Source organism: Ornithorhynchus anatinus, chromosome 11 (genome assembly GCF_004115215.2).
Source record: "Ornithorhynchus anatinus isolate Pmale09 chromosome 11, mOrnAna1.pri.v4, whole genome shotgun sequence".
Taxonomy (NCBI): domain Eukaryota; kingdom Metazoa; phylum Chordata; class Mammalia; order Monotremata; family Ornithorhynchidae; genus Ornithorhynchus; species Ornithorhynchus anatinus.
The window spans coordinates 28,543,030-28,567,606 of NC_041738.1; positions in this window are offsets into that span (position 1 = coordinate 28,543,030).

The window sequence follows — 24,577 nt, forward strand, 5'->3', positions numbered from 1 at the left end:
CGGGGATTTTAGAGTTCACAATACCATTGATTGATTCAGAACTCTATTCTGCTTCTCTGCATTTTCTAAACACTGAGTTTTTTGCTTTTTTAACTTTCCTTCTTCAATTAAATTAGCTGTATCTCAAATGAATCAAGAAAAAAAATCATAGACTCTTTACATTCCTCCCTTTTCAGGCAAATGAACTGTACTAACAACCGGATAATCTATTTAGTGGAAGTAAGAATGAAAGAGTGCTGGGAGAAAGCTAGATGGGAGATTATCTAGAGTTCTTGACTGTTTTTCAGACCCAACAGATCTTTCTCCTCCCCTTCAAGGCTATAAAACACTAAAGCAATTGCAGCAGATCCAAGGATAAAAGGAAATGAAGTGTGCTGTCTCTTTCTTTCGAATTATGTTTGTCATCATCTCTTTGGTTTGAAAAGATGGATCATATTAGCAGATCTGGAGAATGTAATGATAGCTTTTGTTCAAAGAAGAAACACACAAACTAGAAACCCTTGACACCAGGGGCCTTCTCCAGGCTTCAAAGTTGCAAATTCCACCAGTTTACTTCTAGTCATGGCCTGTGAACTTGTTTGCCTCAGTTGGAGACTTAAAAGGAACTTGAAAGGGGTCATAAGTTTGCTTTCTACACCATTAAGAGGACTGCTGGCTAGGAGAATTTGGGGGGTTTTCTTCTTCCCTCCCATCCAGGTGTCCTGGTTAAGTAGTCAAACAGTTGCTGGACCAGGAACCTATGAACCAAGTTTTGTCACCTTAAATAGGGTGCAAATCTGAAAACTGAGGCTTTTGAAATTGGTTGCCAAATCTTCAAACTTAGCCTAAGACAATGCTCCCCCCCACACACACATACACACACACTTTTGTGGCTTATTGCTCTCTATCATATGCTTCCTGGTATTTTTCTCTGAAGTAAGATTTTAACCTTCTTCCTAAAAGACATACAGACATTTGGCCGGAATTATGGATAAAATAGAATTGCACATAATAGAAAACAAATTATCAGAACTAATTGGGACTGAGGCTGGTTTGACTGATTGAATATTTGGAGAACTGAACATATAAAATAATCCTGAATTAATTTATAATGGAGTATGGCTATCTTAGGCAAGTATGCGTACAGTTTCTTTTGAATTTCTGAATTGTTTTTTCACATTAGCCACATCAGTTTGGTCAGGTAACCAATATTCAGCTTTCCTGTTTTATTAGTGAAAGTTTTGTGATTAAAAATGCTAACTGATTGTTGCTAACAAAAAACTCCTTTGATTTAGGGGGAAAATATCTTAGTGGGGGAAAGTGGGGAAGAAGAGTAGATTCTGAGATTATCAGCAAAATCGATCAACCAAGTTGCCCTTTAATTAAAAAATATATCAAAAACCTTTCTATATAACGATCAACCTGTTACACTGGAGCAATTAAAGTTGTAATTTTATTTACTGAGTTACTGCCAACTACTATGATTTTTTTTTTGCAATACCCTTGTGATAACTCAATTGGAAATACATGGTAAATCACAGTAATGATAGTGTGTTATCTTATGATAACTGGTGCCGCAACCAATCAGGAAGTTTGTCTTATGGGTCCATTACCCATCTGAAGGTCCCTTTGATGGCGTTTCTTCTTTAATTGCCTTACAGGGAGATCTTAGGTGTCTCTTAAGAATCCCTTCTTTGAACTAGAGTAATGCTGCTCTGGGTATCTACCAGAACTCCTATGTTGTGCTTTAAAACTAATTGTAGATGGACATGTTTTTTTAATTTAAATGCTACAGCACAGAGCATGTTTTGCCTAAGATCTTCTGAGTGGGCTTCATGATTCCTTAATTGGGCAGAGTAACGTTATATTTCCTATGAGTGACTCTTAATGTTACCACTCCAATATATACTCACAGAAGATGGGTTTACTGCTGTTTGGAAATGGCGAATGAAAATGATTACTGGCCACCAACCAATTTCAAATCTCTCAGGCTTCCTCAGAAAATATCTTTCTATGGCTTGAGGGAAACTGGAGTCTCTTTGCGGGCATCTGGAGCCAGACCTCCATGTCCTAAATACAAACTTGACTCTAGGCCCAGGTCTTCTTCAACACTCAGAGAGATCGACTGTTGCCCCACTTCCTCATTTGTTAATAGTGTTTACCTGCCCTTTCTTTCAGTACTAATAATAACAATGTTGGTATTTGAGTGAGTTGAGTGAGTTGAGCTACACTCAACTCAATACTAGTTGAGTGTAGCTTAATGGAAGCACCTTTTCACAGTCACTGTTAGCATGAAAGTTGGCCAATTACATACCCTACTACGTTAGAATTGCCTCATCCACCTCTCAATCTTTCCATTTATTTCTTCCCCTAATCTGTAATTTTTTTTAAGATCGTTTTTAAGCATCACTGTGTCAAGCGCTGTTCTAAGTGCAGAGGTAGACAGAAGGTAATCAGCTTGGACACAGTCCCTGTCCCATATAGGGCTCACAGTCTAAGTAGGAGGGAGAACTGGAATTGATTCCCCATTTTGCAGTTGAGGAAACTGAGGTCCAGAGAAGTTAAGTTATTTGTCCAGGGTCACACAGCAGGCAGGTGGTGGAACTGTAATTAGAACCCAGGTCCTGTGGCCCCTGGCTCATACTTTATTTATTTTGTGTCTTTCTCCCACTCTGGAATGTAACCCCTTAAGGATAAGGATTGTGCTATCTCTAGACTGTAAGCTTGTTGTCAGCAGGGAATGTGTCTGTTCATTGCTATATTGTACTATTCCAAGTGCTTAGTACAGTGCTCTTCATACAGTAAGCACTCAGTAAATGCAAATGAATGAATGAATGGTGGTTTAGATAGTATGGTAGTCTCCAAAGGTCTACGTACAGTGCTTTGACCACAGTAGACATATGCAATAAATACTGTTGCTTAATTCACTCCTCGTTGAAAATTTTCTTGAGCCAGTAGACTGATCCAGGTTTTCTTCCATAGGTTAAGTAAAAAGCATATTGGTAACTTTTCTCTGGTGTTCATCTTTCTAGAGAAATTCCCCAAATGTTATCTGCTGCCTGGAGAAAGTCTCAAAGCAATGCTTGTCAGGACCTATTTTTAAGTGTTTTACAATTCAGGCCTTACCTCCTTCCTTCCAGTCCCTCAGGACTTTTAGATTTACTATTTAAATATTTATACACTGTTACAATTATTTATTAAAGGTTTATGTTGTTATTATATTTAGTGTGGAATATGCATTTCTTTCTCCAAAAATAACAGAACTTTCCGTTAAGGACTGGGTGTTAATGATACGATAAATTTTCTGTAAAAAGGAATGGGCAAAGTTTTGCTCTTTTCTGACATCTCTCAGAATCTTTATTTAAAAATAGGAAACTTACCACACCAGCAGGAATTTGACTGACTTTCTAAATGGTGTTCTACCCTTTGTCCTGAAATCTCTAATATGAACCAGGAGTAAATTTGCATCAGGAAATCCACTTTTTGTAAGCGACTCACATTCCTTCACTGGTCTTTGGTTTTACTTTTTTTTTTTCCTTCTCCCTTCTTATCTTGCTTCTGAGCTCGAGATTTAAGTTCCATTTCCAGTTTGAATGAGGAAAAGTAAGCTTGCTTTGTCTCTGAATGCAGTTAAATGCTTTGAACAAGAATCTTGTATTAAAAAGTCCTTTCCAAATTATTCAATCATATTTATTGAGCACTTACAATGTGCAGAGCACTGTACTAAGCACTTGGGAGAGTACAATACAACAATAAAAGACATGTTCCACGCCCACAACGAGCTTAGAGTTTATGCATCAGCCCCCTGCCCTCTAAGCATTCAGTACCTATCTTGAGTGTAGCACCCCCACGTGAATTGCTTTGTGATGACTCTGATGACCAGCCCATCAATCAGTGTTATTTACTGAGCACTTCCTTTGCACAGAGCACTGTACTAAACACCCTAGAGAGTACAATAAAATAGTTGGTAGACAGACAGCTCACCTTCCAATAGAGATGACTGAGCTTTCCAGATAGTAACATTAAAACTCCCACTTCCTAAATACCATAGAAATTTCTATGGCCTGCGTAGATACTAGAGTTCTGGAAAGGTGTTTTTCACTAATTTTAATGAAAGAAGATATAATCCTTTTATGGATATCAACTTAGATTGGTGGCTCATAACACCTTGGGTAGTGATTTTGAGCTGTGGTATGTATTTAAAGAGATGCAATTCCTAATCCATTAATAGATAACATCGGTAGAGCAATCTAATCGAAGAACCTTTCTAAAAATGCTGTCGCTCTACATATACAAGCGAATCTTGCAGTTCCTTAAAGAAGTCCATCTTGATCAGCAGCACTGTACTCGTCCGCTCAACTGTATGTATTTTCATTACCCTATTTATTTTGTTAATGAATTGTACATCGCCTTGATTCTATTTAGTTGCCATTGTTTTTACGAGATGTTCTTCCCCTTGACTCTATTTACTGCCATTGTTCTTGTCTGTCCATCTCCCCCGATTAGACTGTAAGCCCGTCAAACGGCAGGGACTGTCTCTATCTGTTGCCGACTTGTTCATCCCAAGCGCTTAGTACAGTGCTCTGCACATAGTAAGCGCTCAATAAATACTATTGAATGAATGAATATGTTGTAGAGGTTTTCTGGGTGGATTCTTTCCCAAATACATTGCCCACCTCTTAAAGTCCAGTGTAAACATTGGTAGCTTTTCAAGGGGAAAATTTTTGTCTCAAGCCTATTCCTAGAGAAGCAGTGTTGCCTGGCGGATAGAGCACAGACCTCAGAGTCAGAAGGACCTGGGATCTAATCCTGATTCTGCCGTTTGTTTGCTGCGTGACCCTGGGAAAGTCACTTCACTTCTCTGTGCCTTAGTTACCTCATCTAAAAAATGGAGATTAAGGGTGTGAGCTCCTCATGGGACAGGGGCTCTGTCCAACCCGATTGGCTTGTACCCATCCCAGTCTGTAATACAGTGTATGCAGTTTGGATCCTTCCTTTTTTTTTTTTTAATATGTGCTAAGTGCTTATTATCTGCCAAACATTGAACTAGCATTAGTCTAGAAGCAAGATAATCGGGTTGGACTCAATCCCTGTTCTAAATGGGTCTCACAGTCTAAGTAGGAAAGAGTAAGATTTAATCCCCAGCTGATGGGTGAGGAAACTGTGGCAGAGGAAAGTAAAGTGACTTGTCCAAGGTCACACAGCAGACAAGTGGTGGAGCCAGCATTAGAACGCGGGTCATCTGACTACCAAGCCCGTGCTCTGTCCACTAGCTTAAAAATTTGACGACATAACGGAGTTATCACAAAGATTTCCTTTCCATTTTTGCTAGCACTCCCCAAGGTCTGCAGTTTGCTTTGAAGGAACAGTTGCCATTAAATATGCTGGGTGTCAGTGCAGCAGTGAGGTGGTTAATTTTGACTGAATATTATGCTATAGAACCACTTGGCATTTAACTTGAAAAATGGCTTTCTGCTTCACCTGTCAGCAAACCCAGTTCTCATCAAATAAGTGAGTGAGAAAAATTTTTAAATTTCAATTTCCTGATGCTATTAGACACTACTTCTTCCATACTTAAACAGTTTAGCAGTGCATGTACGTGTTTTGGTATTCATAACATGCATCACACTACATGCTATTACAATAGCTTTTTTGTTTAAAGGGTAAGGAGATGCATGGATCTTTATCTTGAGGTTAGGAAAATGTATTGCAGGAACATGGCCAATCAGGTTCCCGAATAACTTTGTAACATAGTACCATAACCTCGGTGTAGTACAAGGAATTTTAAACTACCACTGGAGATAGGTTTGACTGAGGAAAGGAAGCTGTGAAAATGAAGTAAGTATACATAGTAATCGGTAGCATACTTCAGGGGAAAATCAATAACTTATGTTAGCATTAATCTATTTTACCTCCACTTTGTCAATTATAATCAGGTGAACTATAGCAGAGGCCTGGATTCATGAACTATATATGTTTAAGATTAAAAACCCATCCAATTCCACTTATTTGAATAAGAGATCTTTCATTATTCATATTTCAGATCTCTTGATTAGAGTCGTCGAATTCTGTTTATACATCTCCAAACCACTAAGAAGTTGGAGACTTATAAATGAAGTACAAGTGGAGAATAAAACACAATATTTGATTTCCACTCCTCATAACCATTACCCAATATCTATTTCATTTCATCATTAATGTGCCCTGAATATATAGGAAAAGTGCACTGGGTTTGGCAGGAATTAAGTTTTTAGCCTGTTCTTTCCTGGGTATTTATTTTTACTGTTCCCTGAAGTGGAACAGGTACCCAGATTCCTTCACAAGAATCGTGACTCCCAAGGAGAATTTCTATTCCTTCATATGTCACTGGGGTTGGGTCAATCAACTAATAATTCATAACAATAGCATTTATTACATGCTTACTTATGTCAAGCACTGTTCTAAGTGCTGGGGTTGATGGAGGGTAATCAGGATGGACACAGTCCCTGACCCACATAGAGATCACTGTCTAATTTGGAGGGAGGAATATTTAATCCCTATTTTACAGATGAGGTAACTGAGGCACAGAGAAGTTAAGTGACTTGCCCAAGGTCACAGAGCATACCTGTGGCAAGGCTGAGATTAGAACCCAGGTCTTCTGACTCCCAGGGCCATGCTCTTTCCTCTAGGCCAAGTTCCTTCTCATGGACTGATCACCTACAGGTTCTTTCGTTGTCTGGGGCTTGGGTTAGAGAAGATATACAGTTCCTGTCACCAAGGAGTTTCCAATTTAATAGAGGAGAGAAGACAAACACCTACCCACTCAATCAATGCTCAATTAGTAGAGATCATTACAGTGGCAAGACTGAGTCCAGAGCAGAGCAGTTCATCAGGGATTGTGCTCGTTGGTTAGGGATGGGTGAGGTTAATGGGAATGCTTGTAGGAGAAGAGGAGAGGAGTACAGCATGGTGAGCATGAGCAGAGAGACTCATCCATATGTAGGGAATAATTTGGGAATGGAATCTTTAATGGAAGCAATTTCCAGGAGTGAGGGGTATTTCTCACTACTCTTCCTGAGGACTGGTTCTTCTGTCTGGAATGGCAGGTCCTATGGCGAAACTCTCCCGCTCAATCAAAAGATCTGTCCAGGAGAGTGTTTCACTCAGATTCGACTCTTCCAGCCTGGACCTCTCCCATCGCTTGACATGCTGGCCGATGCAGTCAGTGCCATTTGGACGATCCTGCTGATAGACAACATCTTGCGCCATCTATAACAGTCCATTGGCCAACCAACCAATGGTATTTATTAAGACTTTACTGTGTGCAGAGCATTGTACTAAGCCCTTGAGAAAGTACAACAAAGTAGAGGTGACAGACACAATCCCTGCCAACAAGGAGCTCACAGGCTAGAGACTGGAAAGTTCTTCCCAGTCAGCTTAATAGTTCTGAATCCATTATCTGGTAATATCTGTCACTGTTCTGTATGCACCATAACACTATAGCGTAACTTCCTGAAGATATCTAGAATTTAGAATAGAATCAATCAATCCGTCAGTGATATCTGTGAGCCCTCTAGAGAGCTTCGTGATGTTATACTACTTTTCTAATTACTGAGCTCATATCATTTAATCAATAACAGGCTTATAGATACATTTCTCAACTATATTCCAGTCGACTTCTCCTGTTTCCTTCTGCTCTCAGCACTCTTTTCCAACACTTTCTGTCGACTGTTAGAACGTTCCTTCCCATAAAGAGAAAATGTTCTACATTAGGTTCTTCCCTCCTAAATCTCCTCGCCCTAACTTCCTATCTCAGTCAATATAGCAACACCATCCGCACTGGGACAGAAGCCTGAAAACTTGGAATCATTCCTGACTCCTTTAACTTTCAGGCTCGATTTACTGCCAAATTCTGCCTCTTTTTTTCTACATAGCATCGCCTAGTTTTTCCCATTTTGTTCCACCCAGTCTCTGATTATATCATACCTAGGGTATTGTACAAGCCTCCTCATTAGTCTCCCTTTCTCCAGCCTCTCTTCCCTTTCCAATCTATATTACAAGCTTCTGCACAGACCATCTTCCTGAAATGTCACTTGGGACATCTCTCTTTTCCCCCAAACCCTCACCCGGCACCCCATATTCCTTGCATCAAATAAACATCCATCACATTCAGCTTCAAGGCTTTCCACCAATTCACCCCACTTTATTTCTGCTCTTTTCATGTGCTACTCCCAATTGCTCTCTTCATTCTTCCCAAACTAATGTTCTAACTGCACCTCACTCTTGGCTCTCTCACCTCATCACCTTCAATCTCGTCTTTCTCCCAACTAGGAACTTCCTCCCTCCCCAAATATAAAAGACCACAACTCTCCCCATATTCAAAGCCCTCCTATCATTTAGGAATTACTATATGCTAATAACTATACTCTAGAGCGGCACGTACCTAAGAAAATGTGCACATGACTGTGTACTGCTTCAGAGAGGCAACAGAAAACTGAACTGACAGTGAGCTTCAGAAAATTATCTTTTTTTTAATGGTACTTGTTAAGTGCTTACTATGTACCAAGGACTTTATTGAGCACTAGGGTAGATGCAAGATAGGGGTCAGATAGTGTCCCTGTCCTATATAGGACTCAGGGTCTGAGAGGGAGGAAGAAAAGGTATTGATTGTTCACATTACAGATAAGGAAATACAGGCACTGAGAAGTTCAGTGACTTGCCCAAAGTCACACTGCTGGCAATTGGTATAGCCTCTCTATAATTTAAGCTCATTGTGATCAGAGAACATCTCTACCAACTCTGTTACATTGTGCTTTCCCAAGGGATTAGTATAAGAGACACTATTGACTGATGGATGGATTTCTTCGAACCCAGGTCCTCCGACTCCCAGGACCACGCTCGTTCCACTAGACCTAACTGATTTTCAATTCTTGATCGAGGATATGTTTACACATAACCAAAGTTTGGATGTCTAGATTATGATCACTGATGCTCTGAAAAGGTTTCATAAGCTTTCTGTTTTGCCTTTTCATTATTAATTTGTGGCTAACACATATATTGTGCTATTCTTTATTTTCACCATACCCAAGTTCCTCTGTTAACATGATTAAGTTCATATTAACATGTTAACATGATAGTTTTAGATAGATAGAGAAGCAGCGTGGCTCAGTGGAAAGAGCCCGGGCTTTGGAGTCAGAGGTCATGGGTTCGAATCCCAGCTTGGCCACTTGTCAGCTGTGTGATATTGGGCAAGTCACTTAGCTTCTTGGTGCCTCAGTTTCCTCATCTGTAAAATGGGGATTAAGACTGTGAGCCCCACGTGGGACAACCTGATTCCCCTCTGTCTATCCCAGTGCTTTGAACAGTGCTTGGCACATAGTAAGCGCTTAACAAATATCAACATTATTATTATTATTAGTTTTATTAAAAATGTTAGCATGTTGAATTTTGGGTTAGTGTGTCTAAGTATGATCTGGTTTCGCTTGCCAAGTGCCCCATTTATAGTATGCGATTTATGACTAAATTCCTGATAGGGCAATGAAATGTTCGTCTAACCCTCCCAGTTGAATTTCATTCATCTCTTTTTTCAGGGTGTTATATTGATATGGAGCAGCTGCAAACCTTTCCACATTTTATCTGCCATAACAATTTCAAAAATAAATTTACACATAGGGTAGCCAATAGAGACTTCAAGTTTGCATATTTTCATTATATGCAGATTTTCAATAATAATATTCCTTGAGCATAACACAATTTTATGTCCTATAAATGCCAGTTTAAAAATAGCCACAGAAACCACTTAGGTGTTTCACAAATTTTCTTCAAAATGGTTCATGCTGCTAGTGGCATATGATCAGTTCTTGAAGGCATAAACTTTCTTCCTTGCAAAAGACAACACACTGTTTGTACGTACAAATACAAACACTAATGTAGCCTCCTCTATTTGAGCATAATGCCTCTCTGCCATTGCCAGAAACTCAGATTCATATGAGACTGACTTCCATCCCACCCGTATTTTGACTGATCCAAGCTAGACTTTCTAATGCTAGTCCTTCCAAACATCACTAGGCTTCTTATTTAATAAAACTAGAAAATGATTTTCTTCTTGCCAGATTTGGAATATATTTGCTAAGTAAGTTAAATGTGCCCAATGCCTTCTGCAACTCTCGTTTGTCTTTATTTAAACCCTACCATAGCACTTGGATACATATGTATAATCAGGTGTACATTCAATTATTTTTTTCTGATTACCATATTTGTAAATCACTTTTTCACATTTCTCTCCCCTGTCAGAGCTTAAGGTCATTTTGGAAAGGATGTGTGTTTGATGCTTCTATTGAGTTTTCCCAAATCCTCAGTAGAATGCAGTGCTCCGCACAAAGTAAACACTCAATAAATACTATTGAATGAATGAATGAATGAATGAATGAATGAATGAATGAATGAATGAATGAATGCATTTGGCTGCTCAATAAATATCTTAGCTATCACTACTAATTTTGGAAGAGTCATATTTGCAGTCAATTGTGTTCTATTTCATTTTATTTCTACACAACTTATTTTCTGCATTATACTTACTATGTTTCCCTCCGGTGTAACTATTACATTTCCTTCAATCTAGATTTTTATTTTATTTAGTTGCATGTCTTGATATTTCCATAATCAAATTCTGTCAACATTTTTCAGGTAATTATCTGAATCGATCAATTAAGAGGACTTGTTAAGTATCTACTGTGTGCAGTACCCTGAACATAAGTGCTTTGGAGTACAAAAAGGTTGGTAGACATATTCTGGCCCTCAAAAAGCTTACAGTCTAGCAGAAGGCCTCCTTTAAGAGAAGACATTCTGGCGGAGATGCAATTTCAGAAATTCTTTGAGAATGGAGGGAGATATGTTCTTTCAGATATGAAGGGTGTGAGTGTTCCAGGAACAGGGGAGTACTTGATTAAGTCAACAGCAGGGGAGATGAGAATGAGGCACAGTGAGTATGTTAGCCTGAGAGGAACTAAAAGTGTGAACCTGAGCTGTGATGTGAGAAGACATTGAATAAATAGGAGGGAGATTGTTGATTGAATGCCTTAAAGCTAATGGTCAGGAATTTTTTCTTGAGGTGGAAAGTAATGAGCAGCCATTGGAGGTTTTTGAGGAGTCAGGGACTCATTTGCAGAACGATGTTTTAGAAAAAATAATCCAAGGTGCTAAATGAAGTTTAAATTGGAGAAGGGAGAAACCGAAGACAGGGAGATTAGTGAGGAGGCTGATTCAGTAGCCAAGACAGGAAATGACAAGGGCCTGAAGCAGCAAGACGGTCATTTGTGTTGTTCTTGTCCAAGATGACCAAAATTAGGGAGATTTGAAGTGGGATGGGAATTGGGCTGAAAGTGAGACTTGTACAGAGAGAGATAGAGAAGGTGAGGAAGGGAAAGGGAGAAGAGATTGGAGGGAGGGAAAATGGAGGAGAGAATGGAGAGGGAAGTCAAAAGAGAATAGAGAGACCTTAAATTGCTTAGAGGAAAAGTATTCTAGTGAACACTTGACTGAAGGAAAAATTATATTTCAGTTCCAGTTAGTGTAAGCTTTGTATTCCAATCTGGACTCTTTCCATCCATTTTATATTTCCAATCATCATGTCTATCTGAATGAATCCACAGTTTCCTTCTTTCTTGTTGTCAATAAATTGCTCAAGTGTGCTGCTGTCCTATTTAATCAATTTTGGTTCTTTGAGGGTGGGCAGAATATTTAAAATGCAAAATGGTTGCATCCATTGCAGTAATAACAGATTGTCCCAAATGCAGGACATCTTGATATTTGGTGACACTTATTACATGACTTCTTGCAATTTAATGTCATTTCTAGTCTCACTCTATTGTCATCCCTTTTGATCCTCCTCAATCAAATCCTGGTTATTCACTGCCAGATAACTTTTTCTATTGTTGTTTCCCATCAATTGCATACATAATGAATTAGCTTCAGCTGCTTGATGTATTTTAATAGTTTTGTTTAAATCCAGTTCATCCTCTTCCAGTAGTTGGTGTTTTTTTAATGTAGCCTCATTCTATATTCCAGTCACTATTTTTTCTCTAATGAAGGGATTTGCTAGAGATCCAAAATTGCAGTTTGATTTAAGTTTTTATCACTGTTAGTTTACAGAACTTTCATCTTCTGTCTGATATTTCATAAGAAACTTTTGAGTCTCCCTTTGAATCTCATGATTCTTTGGTTAAATTAGTCATGACGTTTCTGGATTATCAGGCTCTATGTATTTTTTTCAAGTGATGGGACAATGGGACAACTAGCCTAATCCCCTGCTCTTCTGGAGACTAGTGCAACCTTCTAAGAATCTGCTTTTAGATTTTATCAACTTGCTCCCAGGAATAAGGCAAACGTCTAAATAAAACGTTTCCAGCCAAGAGCAGCTGTCAGCTTCATATAGCTTGGTGCTATTAAGATGCTCCATGAATAACTGGAAACATTTTTTCCTTCACCAATTCAAAATCTGGATTCACCTTTCTCTAATGATAATAATGATGATAATAATAATAATGATGATTGTGGTATTTATTGAACATTCATTCATTCAATCGTATTTATTGAGCACGTCCTCTGTGCAGAGCACTGTACAAAGTATTTGGGACAGTACAATAGAACAATAAACAGACACATTTCTTGCCCACAACAAGGTTACAATCTAGAGCAGGGAAGACAGACATTAATACAAATAAATAAATTACAGATATGTACATAAGTGCTGATTGGCTGGTGGAAGGAGGAAAAAGGGAACGTCGGAGTGACTCAGAAGGGAGTGGGAGAAAAGGAAAGGGGCGCTTATCATATTATTATTATTACTTATTATGTGCCAAGTACTGTATTAAGCACTGGGGTAGATACAACATAGGTTGAACAATCATTTCTGTCACATAGGAAGCTCACAGTCTAAGGGGGATGGGGAACAGGAATTGAATCCCCCATCCAACAGATGAGGAAAATGAGGCACAATGAAGTGAATCTATTTCCCAAAGGTCACACAGCAGGCAAGTGGAAGAGCCTAGATTAGAACTCAAATCCCTGACTCCCAGGACTGTGCTCTTTCCAATGAGACCCACAGCTCTTGGAACTGTTATGTTACTCCTTTGAAACTTTATTTAGGTAACGCTGATTCTATATCTTTTTGTATATGAATTAAAAAATGACTTGTGGTTATACTTGAAACTATTTGCTGGTTAGTTTAGGCCCTCCACTCCCTCCTCCAACACTCCCAGCCTGTTTCTGGAACTCCCCAAATTCCTCAAATGACATTTTTCCAGTTTACTAAAGAGATCGTCTAATCAAATTCTCTGCTCCTGGTTAGAAAAGTGGTCGCCTGTCAGGCATCCCCTCAGAGAATTGCCTATTTACATTTCATCCCTTCTTCCTTATGTCTAGGATGACTTTGTGTCCCAGGATACTGAGATGATCCAGGAATTTTATAGGCCCTCCCAGGCAATTTTAGAAAAAAATATTCAATTCCCCTGGACAAACGGGTCAGCAAGATTTGTATGGTCCTCAAGCTGGCATTGCTCATTTGAAATGCCTGGATTTCAGTGTGTAAACTAGACCATACTCAGAGCCTGCCTAGTTTATAATAATGTTGGTATTTGTTAAGCACTTACTATGTGCCGAGCACTGTTCTAAGCGCTGGGGTAGACACAGGGGAATCAGGATGTCCCACGTGGGGCTCACAGTCTTAATCCCCATTTTACAGATGAGGTAACTGAGGCACAGAGAAGTTAAGTGACTTGCCCACAGTCACACAGCTGACAAGTGGCAGAGCCGGGATTCAAACTCATGACCTCTGACTCCAAAGCCCGTGCTCTTTCCACTGAGCCATGCTGCTTGGGCAAATATCCCAGAATACTGAAGATCCTTAACCCTCTTCTCCCCTGGCTTTCCCACTCTCATAATTTCTAAGAGGAAAGGGGAAGTCATGCAAGCATCAATAGTATCCTGATTTCCAAGATTTCGTGAAATGACTATGATTAATCGATCATATTTATTGAGTGCTTACTATGTGATAAGCACTGTACTAAGAAAATGATCGCCCTATATATATATATATATATGTGTACATATATGTATATGTGTATATGTATATATATATATAGGGCGATCATTTTCTTAGTATAGTGCTTATCACATAGTACATATTCAATTCAATAGTATTTATTGAGTGCTTACTATGTGCAGAGCACTGTACTAAGTGCTTGGAATGAACAAGTCGGCAACAGATAGAGACAGTCCCTGCCGTTTGACGGGCTTACCGTCTAATTGTACATATATATATAATAGATAGATAGATAGATAGATAGATAGATAGATATAGATAGATAGATAGATAGATAGATAGATAGATATAGATAGATAGATAGATAGATAGATAGATAGATAGATAGATAGATAGATAGATCTATACATGTAGGTATATAGGTATATACATATATTGTTGTTGTTGTCTTATGCTGTTGTGTCTCATAGCGACACCATGAACACATCTCTCCCAGAACATCCCACTTCTATCTGCAATCGTTCTGGTAGTTTATCCAGAGAGCTTTCTTGGTAAAATACAGAAGCAGTCTACATTGCCTCCTTCCACACAGTAAACCTGAGTCTCCACCCTCAACTCTCTTCATTGCCGCTGCTGCCCGTCACAGGGGAGTTTTGAATTATAACAGGTTGCCTTCCCTTTGCTAGCCCCTGCCCAAGTTAGGAATGGAAACGCCGCTGCTGGACTCTCCCTCCCTTAGGGAAGCAGTGTGGTTCAGTGGAAAAGAACCCAGGCTTGGGAGTCAGAGGTCGTGGGTTCGAATACCGGCTCTGTCACTTGTCAGCTGTGTGACTGTGGGCAAGTCACTTCTCTGAGCTTCAGTTCCCTCATCTGTAAAATGGGGATGAAGATTGTGAGCCTCACGTGGGACAACCTGATTACCCTGTATCTACCCCAGGGTTTAGAACAGTGCTCTGTACGTAGTAAGTGTTTAACAAATGCCAACATTATTAGTTGAGACAGATGGAGTACTGGAAACTCTCCAGATGCAATCCTGAGAGGTGATATACATATATATCTAATTCAATTTTCTTGTAGTCCATCTTCCTTGATTCTTCTTTCCACATAGTTATCTGAAATGATTCTGGCATTTTTAAGCACTTACCTTGTGTCAAACACTAAGTACTGGGTAGATATGATAATCAAGGGGACTCAGTCTGTGTCCCACATGGGATTCACAATCTATAAGGTACAAAGAACAGCTTATTTTATCCCCATTTCAGAAATGAGGAAACTGAGATCTAGAGAGTTAGGTTGACACCCAAAGTCACACAGTAAGCTGGTGGCAGCGCTGAAACTAGAAACCACTTTTCCTAATTTTCAGACTCATGTTTTGGGGTGTTTTTTTCCACTAGAGTCCACTAAATTAAATATCATTTCTTAGAGCTCAGCACGAAAGCACAAATTAATGGAGTCACATAACTTCTATGTTTGGAGAAGGATATATTTAAGTACAATTTGCACAAATTGAGCACAACCCATACATTTCTGGTGAGTTCTCATCTGAAATAGAAACCATATTTTCCATAATTCATTCCATATTATTACTGCATTAAACAACACAATTTAACTGCCTCTCAGTCTTGTCAATAAGAAGTTATCTGCCTTCAAGTCTTCTAACACCATTTTAGGTCAACTGAATTTATAAAATCTGGGACACCTGATGGAGAATTTGGGGTTTATGAATCCATAAATTATTACTCTCCTCCAAATACCCTGGCATTTAAAATCAGTGATAGAGATTATAATTAGGTTATTTTGAGATGTAATCATTTTTTATTTCCATCATTTTTAGTTGTCTAGGAGGCTTTAAACGTAAGCTTTTTTGACTTCCAATGGGGGTAGGCATCTTATCTAACCAAATCTATTGATTGATACTCTCCCAAGTGCTTAGCGTAGTGTTCTGCATAGAGTAAGTCCTCAGTAAGTACCATTGAAGAATTGAATGATTAACAGTACCACTCTTTCAAATGAATCAATTTTAATTAACACAGTGTTCTACAGGTGTCATGGGCTCATTGATTAACGATATTTTTTGAGGACTTACTGTGTGCAGATCACTAAGTGGTATACAGTCGAATAATAGATACTCTCCTGCCTATAAGAAGTTTACAGTCTAGCAAGGATGCCCTAGGGGAAAAACTAAAGGGAAGGTTTAAACAGAATTTGATTCTAGACATTTTGCAATCAAACCTAGCAAATTATCTGTTATATTTGCAACCTGTGATTTCAACTAAATAGTTTCTATTCCCCACATAGAGTAAATCCCGTACTCTCTCCTGCACTTTGGCAGGATTAAAGCAAGACAGAAGAATTAGGATGTGGAATGTCAGCTTAGAGAGCTAAAGGTTCTCTGGAATGTTCCATGGCAGGTTGGGAGCATTTTGCGCAGTGAAACGTTAATGAGGCAAAATCCTTCAAGATGGTATTATCAACGGGCAGTTTTCAGTGATTACTGACCGATAGTCTCAAAGTTTCTTAGGTCACCACTCTTCTGATTGGTGGGTAGTGGGAACTAGGACTTTCTGGGAAGCTCAGTAGGAGGAAGAGACTGATGCACAGGGAACAGACTGTTCACCTGAGCTACATGTGCACATGAGGTTGCCATTGCAGTGGCGAAAGCAAGAAAGTTTGTTTTCTTCTACTATCTTAATAACTGTGATATTTGTTAAAGTGCTTATTATGTACCAGGCGCTGTTCTAAGCTCTGGGGTAGATACAAGATCATCAGGTTGGGTACGGTCCCTGTCCCTCATAGGGCTCACAGTCCCCATTTTCCAACTGAGCAAACTGAGGCACAAATAAGTTAAGTGACTTATCCAAGGTCACATAGCAAACACGTGGCAGAGCTGAGATTAGAATCCAGGACCTTCTGACTCTCAGACCCATATTCTCTCCACTATGCCATGCTGCTTCTCAATTTAAGCCTTTTTATGGCATTTGTTAAGCACTTACTGTGTGCCAGACATTGTATGAAGCACTGGGGTAGATATAAGGTAATCAGGTTGAACATTGTCCTTGCCACACATGGAGCTCACGGTCTTAATCCCCATTTTACAAACTAGGTAACTGAGGCACAGAGAAGTGAAGTGACTTGCCCAAGGTAGCACCATAGATAAGTAGTGAAGCAGCGTGAAAGCAGATTAGAAATTAGAAATTAAAAAGCAGCGTGACTTAGTGGAAAGAGCACAGGCTTGAGAGGCAGAGGTTGTGGGTTCTAATTCCGCTCTGCCACTTATCAGCCGTGTGACTTTAGGCAAGTCACTTTACTTCTCTGTGCCTCATTTACCTCATCTGGAAAATGGGGATTAAGACTGTGAGCCCCACCTGGGCCAACCTGATAACCTTGTGTCTCCCCCAGCGCTTAGAACAGTGCTTAGCAAATAGTACGAGTTTAACAAATACCATCATTATTTTGATTCTCAGTTAACCAGCTGGCTATGCTATCTTGGCTCCATAGCCAGACCCAGAACCTGAGGGTTTATGCTTCCCAAAGTCCACCTCCCCCTCATCATTCTGGGCTCCAGATAGGTGCCTGGAGCAGGGAAAGCAGGAAATCTGCATTTTCCCATGCCCTCAGGTTTGTCTTTTTTTAATTTAAAAACAGGATGAAAAATAAATCCACGTTTGACATTTGCCTTCCTTAATAATAATGATGGTATTTGTTAAGCACTTACTATGCACCAAGCACTGTTCTAAGTGCTGGGGGAGACATAAGGTTATCAACTTGTCCCAGATGGGTCTCACAGGCTTAATCCCCATTTTACCGATAAGGTAATTGAGTCACAGAGAAGTTAAGTGACTTGCCCACAGTCGCACAGCTGACCAGGGGCAGATCTGGGATTTGAACCTATGACCTCTGAGTCCCAAGCCCTTGCACTTTCCACTAAGCCAGGCTGCTTGAATGGGCCCGCCACTCGCTACCCACCCTGATGTCCACACTGGATCTGCAATTGGGTGGACAACAAACCAGTGTCAGATATTCCTGGCAAGAGGGGGTTGCACCATGTTGGATAATAATTCAATCTCTTTGCCCTGAGATGGGTAGAACTGATAGGTCGCCCAGACAAATTAATAAACCAACCAACATCTCTTATATAAATTGCATCTCTGTTGGAGACCTCTCCAGAACTCATCTAGTTGAGGCCCGGCCTCCAAGCAGAGTTGAACTTGAACCAGCCACATCAGATGGCTAAGGATTTTCCTTCTCTAGATAATTTTAAGAATAAGAGAATAAACATTTTCTCACCCCTCCAGACAGGAAACTTTTCCTCATGTGACACAATGATGAACCTTAAGATCTTTTTCTCTCATTCTTCTCTCAGTGGTGTCACTTTTCCACAACACCACACTTGACATTGCTATCTCTCAGCCTTGGTTTGCTCAGACTTAAATCCAACTTCTTTAGCTTCTGGTCAGAAGTCTGACTTTCATATGTTTTTTTTTCTCCCCTTTCCATGATGGAAACAAAAGCCTAAGGGGAAAGACAATCCCAGATGGTATTTTCCAGACTGCTAGTGAGTGGAATTTCAGAGTGCCCCTAATCACAGACCCAGAGCTGCACAAAATGAAGGGTAAGGTGGGGCAAAGTTGATGAATCAATTAATAAAACACTGAGAAACAAAGTGGCCTAGTGGAAAGAGTATGGGCTTGGAAGTCAGAGGATCTGGGTTCCAATCCCAGCTCCACTACATGTCTGCTGTGTGACCATAGGCAATACACTTAACTTTTCTGTGCCTCAGTTGCCTCATCTATAAAATGGGAATTAAATCCTCCTCCCTTCAACTTAAACTGTGATCCCTGTGATTTCTTCATATCTACCCCAGCACTTAGAACAGTTCTGGACACCTAGTAAGGGCTCAAAAAATACCATTAAAAAATGGAATGTTTACTCTATGCAAAGCACTGTGTTAAGCACTAGGGAGAGTACAACAGAAGTGGTAGACACATTCCCTGCCCATTTATTCATTCATTCAATAGTATTTTTGAGTGCTTACTATGTGCAGGGCACTGTACTAAGCATTTGGAATGTACAATTCGGCAACAGGTAGAGACAATCCCTGCCCGATGGTGGGCTCACGATCTAAAATGGTTATACAGACAGCAAAGCAAACCAGAACAAAACAAAAACAAGACAACATCATCAAGATAAATAGAATCAAGGAGATATACACCTAGAGATGATGAACCTAGAGGTGTCGAGAAGCAGCATGGCTCAGTGGTAAGAGCCCGGGCTTGGGAGTCAGAGGTCATGGGTTCTAATCCCAGCTCTGCCGCTTGTCAGCTGTGTGTCCTTGGGCAAGTCACTTAATTTCTCTGGACCTCATTTACCTCATCTGGAAAATTGGGATGAAGACTGTGAGCCCTATGAGGGACAACCCGATTACCTTATATCTACCCCAGCACTTAGAACAGTGCTTGGCACATAGTAAGCACTTAACAAATACCAACATTATTTTTATGAACTGTCTGTCTTGGGAAGGGAAGCTTGTGACAACCGCCTAAAAGAGTCACACAGAGAAGGAAGTTAGTTGGACCCCTTTCAAATCAAAGCAGTGTGATGTAGGAGATAGAGCACTGGCCTGGGAGTCAGAAGATCAGGGGTTCTAATACCGGCTCCACCGCTTGCCTGCTGTGTGACCTTGAGCAAGTCACTTCTCTTCTCTGTGCCTGTTACCTATTCTGTAAAATGGAGATTGAGATTGTAAAACCCTCAGATGACAGGGGCTGTGTCCAACTTAATTTGCTTGTATCTACCTCAGTGTTTAGTACCTTGCCTGGCACATATTTAACACTTAACAAATGCCATCATTATTAAATCTCTGTTTCTCCCCCTTGTCCCTGATTCTCTTCCTCCTCTTTCTAATCTCTACCATTTTTTCCCTTCCCAACTTCCTTCCCTTCCTGATAATTTCTTGCCTCTTAACTCTTCACTTCCTTTTCCTTGATTACCTTATCAGTTTTCACTCCCCAACTCAAGTCCAACCTCAATTTGCATTCCATTCCTACCCCTAAGAAAATGGCCAAAAATCTGATCACCTAACCGAATCCTCCTTTGAACAGTTAAGATCATTCCATCCCTAACAGCTATTTGTGAATCTACCCCTAAATTTGCTTGAACAAAATCTCCTCAGAGACAGAAAACACACTTCAGTTTTGGACCAGGGATTAATGTCTTGTCCTTCATGTATTTCCTTTAAGCACAGGAGAATAATTGCAGATATTTAAACACTCCAGTTTCCTAGAGGAATATATATATATGGAGTTTTATGAGCATTTTATATCAGAACAAATAACAGTTTGGATGAAATTCTGGGAATTCTCAAGTAATACTCCTTTTGCACGATAATCATTATGAGATTGCTTCCCTACTGCTTGTTTAATGCAGCTGTCCAAGTTCTGTATTTAGTGGGGATCCAATTGGTTTTAAGAAATTAACAAAACAAATACCCAAGTACCATGTAGAACATAAAGTTTTTATTCATTTTGGTGAAAGGAAAAACAAAACACATTACTGTACTCACAAAGCAGCTTTTGACAAATATTTTTATGAAACTGAATCTCTCTCCAAAAAGTATTCTTTCATGCTAATATAGATATAGCATGGCTCAGCAATAATTGTCTCATTGTATTTGCTTGTTAAGTATTTCAAACTTTGCAAAGTCTGTTTAGCATTGAACTTCTCTGTCTACCAAATACTAGTAGCATGTACTTGCTGAGTGACTGCAAGGGATCAGAAAATTGAAAGGAATAAAGGGAAAACTACTGAAGAGAAATTGCTAAACATTTCCTCTTAATATGAAAGGGGAGCACTGGCAGTGATGTCCTCATTTGCTTAGATCCCTCAAGCTTTCCTCTAAAATGGGGGCAGTACTCTCACGGACTAGCATTTGAAAAAAGAATCTCTGAGTTTCATTCTTTCTCACTTTTGCTTCAGTGGATCTCTGTGGCTAGTTTTGCAATGTGTCTGCATTGAGAAGTCCTAAAACTTTTGTGGAATCCCCATATTTCCTTAGGACCTTACTGAAGGCTGATATAGTAAGCACTTAACAAATATCATCATTAATATTACTATTATCATTACCAAGTGGTCTGAATGTTCAACCAGTGGATGCAACTGCCCTAAAGTCTTGGAAGTGCTTCCTTCCCCACCCTTCTTCCAGCTACCTGTATTCTGAGGCCTACAGTGCATTTCTCCAGAATGCAATGGGGTGAGAAACTTTACCAGAGAATGGAAAAAACTAGAAATGCTCTCTTCATCAAATGGACAGATGTGCTTAGCCTGAGTTTCTGGACTCCAGAGAGGGGCCAGCTCTCCAGAGACCATCTATTTGTTGCTAATCTTAGGATGGTGCTTAAACTTACATTTACTTTGTTCGCATTTAGGTTCAAAAATGATTCTTTAAGTCCCTCTGCAAAACTGTATTTGGCCTCTGCAAAACTGTATTTGGCCTTTCCAGACTCAGCTGAGTAGCCTTTTCCACAAGTATTCCGTATTGAGACTATCTGTTTCGGATAAAGTGATCAATGGGTGCCCCACAGAGCCAGCTTGGTCACCTTGAGGGAGGGAAAAGCTTGTTCTCTTCCCCAACATTCCATAAAAAATCCTTATGTTATTCTGCCTGCTGATGCAATATGTCACTGATATATTGCCATTGCTCCCCAAGCGTCTCCACCCCCATCTCTCTGTCGCCTTTGTTGCCTCTGTGGCCAGATATTTCTGTGGGGTGTGAGGGGGAGTTCATCTTCAAAAACATGAGACAGCTATAAACAGCAGAAAATGTTTTTCTTCTGGCCCTTTTCTCACTAGCAAGTCCTATTAACTGAACCTTCAACCATCTTTCATCCATCAATCAATCAATCAATCAGTCAATCAATTGTATTTATTGAGGACTTACTGTTTGCAGAGTTCTCAGCTAAGGTTTGGAAAAGTACAATACAATAGAGTTGGTGTACATGATCCCTGACAATAAGGACCTTACAGTGTAGTGTGGGGCCCAGACATTAAAATAAATTACAGGTAGGGGAAAAGACAGAGTTTAAGGACATGTATATAAGTTCACTGGGGCTGAATGAATATCAAGTGCTTAACGGTGCAGATCCTGGCTCTAATCCCAGTTCCACCAAATGTCTGCAGTGAGACCTTGGGCAAGTCACTTCTCTGGGACTGAGTTTCCTCATCTGTAAAATGGGGATTGAGACTGTGAGCCCCATGTGGGATAGGGACTGCGTCCAACCTGATTAACTTGTACCTACTCCAGTGTTTGGAACAGTGCTTGACACATAGTAAGCACTTAAGTGCCATAATTATTATGACTATTATTATTATAGATCCAAATGCATAGGTGGTATAGAGGGGAGGGTGGGTAAGGGAAATAAGGGCTTAGTCAGGGAAGGCCTCATGAAGAAGATGTGATTGTAGGAAGTTTTTGAAAAAAGAGAGAGCGGTAGTCTGTTTGATATGAAGTGGCAGGGAGTTCCAGGCCAGAGGGAAGATGTGGGCAAGAGGTCAGTGGTAGGTAGATGAGATTTAGGTGCAAAGAGTAGGTCAGCATTAGAGGAGTGAAGTGAATGTGCTGGGTCGTGGGACTGTGAGGTAAGATAGGAGGGAGAGAGATGATTGGGTGCCTAAAAGCCAATGGCAAGGCGTTTCTGTTTGATGTGGAGGTGGACGGGCAACCACTGTAGGTTTTTGAGGTCACTGGGGCGATGTGGACTGATCATGGTTTCAGAACAGCAGAATGAAATATGGACTGGAGAGGGAAAAGACAAAAGGGAAGATCAGTGAGGAGACTGATGTAGTAGATAAGGTGGGATCAATCGATCAGTCAGTAGTATTTATTAAGCACTTACTGTGTGCAGAGCACTGTACTAAGCACTTGGAAGAGTAGAGTACAACAGAGTTGATAGACACGTTCCCAGCCCACAGTGAGCTTACATTCTAGGGGATATAAGTGCTTGTATCTGTGTGGCAGCAGTTTGGCTGGAGAAGAAGGGGTGGATTCTAGACATGTTGTGAAGGTAGAACCAACAGGATTTGGTGACACATTGACTATGAAGGTAGAATGAGAGAGATGTGTCGAGGATTATTCCAACATTACGGGCTTGTGAGACAGGGAGGATAGTGATGCTCTCTACAGTAATTGGAAAATCAGGGGACGAGAGAGTTTGGGTGGCAAGACGAAGAGTTCTATTTTGGACATGTTAACTTTGAGATGTTAAAATGACATTCAAGTAGAGATGTACTGAAGGCAGGAGGGAATGTGAGACCGCAGAGAAGGAGAAAAGTCAGGGCTGGAGAGGTTGATTTAGGAATCATCTGTGTAGAGAAGGTAGTTGAAGCCCTGAGAGTGAATGAGCTCTCCAAGGGAGTGGGTGTAGATGGAGACTAGAAAAAATCCTAGAATTTAGTCTTGAGGGATTTCCACAGTTAGAGTGGAAGGCACTCAATCAGCTCTTTCCTTGGGCAAGTCACTTAACTTCTCTGCACCTCAGTTACTCCATCTGTAAAATGGGGATTAAGATCGTGGGACAGAGACTGTGACCAACCTGATTACTTTGTATCTACCCCAGCATTTAGAACAATGCTTGATACATAGTAAGTGCTTAACAAATGCCACGATTATTGCTATATTTATCATCTTTCCCACCTCTTCATTCCAACAAAATTGCCTTCTCAAAGGTCACCAATGATCTCCTTCTTGCCAAATCCAATGGCTTCTACTCCATCTTAATCCTCCTCAACCTCTCAGCTAACTTGAACATTGTTAACCACCCCCTTCTCCAGAAAACATTATCCCACCTTGGCTTAATTCAAACACTCTCCTCTCCTGCTTCTCCCTTATTTTTCTGGCTGTTCATTCTAAGTCTCTTTTGTAATCTCTTCCTTTGCCTCCCATTCTCTAACTGGGGATTGCTCAAGGCTCAGTTCTGCATATGAAGGGGGAGAGAATTCCAGGCCAGAGAGAAGATGTGAGCAAGGGGTCAGTGGTGGGTTAGATGAGACTGAGGCACAGAGAGTAGGTTAGCATTAGAGGATTGAAGTGAATGTACAGAAACTCACAGGTTTCTGAAACAGCATTTCTCTTGAGCCTGGTGCAAAATAGTCATTTTCATTGATCTTTTCTCCACTGATTATTATCCAAAATCTCCCCTTTCTCCTCCATCATTGCCTCACTTACCCTCATGCAGTTTCTTCTATCTCTAGAACACAAAGTGGGAATATCTGGGGAAGGTAATGAGGTGTGGAATGAAAGTTTTCTCACTTTTATGACATTTCAAATAATATTGTGCTCTCTGCCTAAAATCTGATACATTTTGTGTCAGGTCCTAACAGCAGGAAATATAGCAACATTATTTAAAGAGGTTTAAATTAGCAGATTTTATTTACCACAGTAGTGTTCCCTCACACTCCAATTTAAGAGAGTTAAGAATTACCAGCTTTTATTTATCACAGTGGTATATTCATTGGGTTCTTCATTTTTTACTACTATTAAACTAGATCTATGGCACACAAAAAAAGCTTAAAATGGCAGGAGGA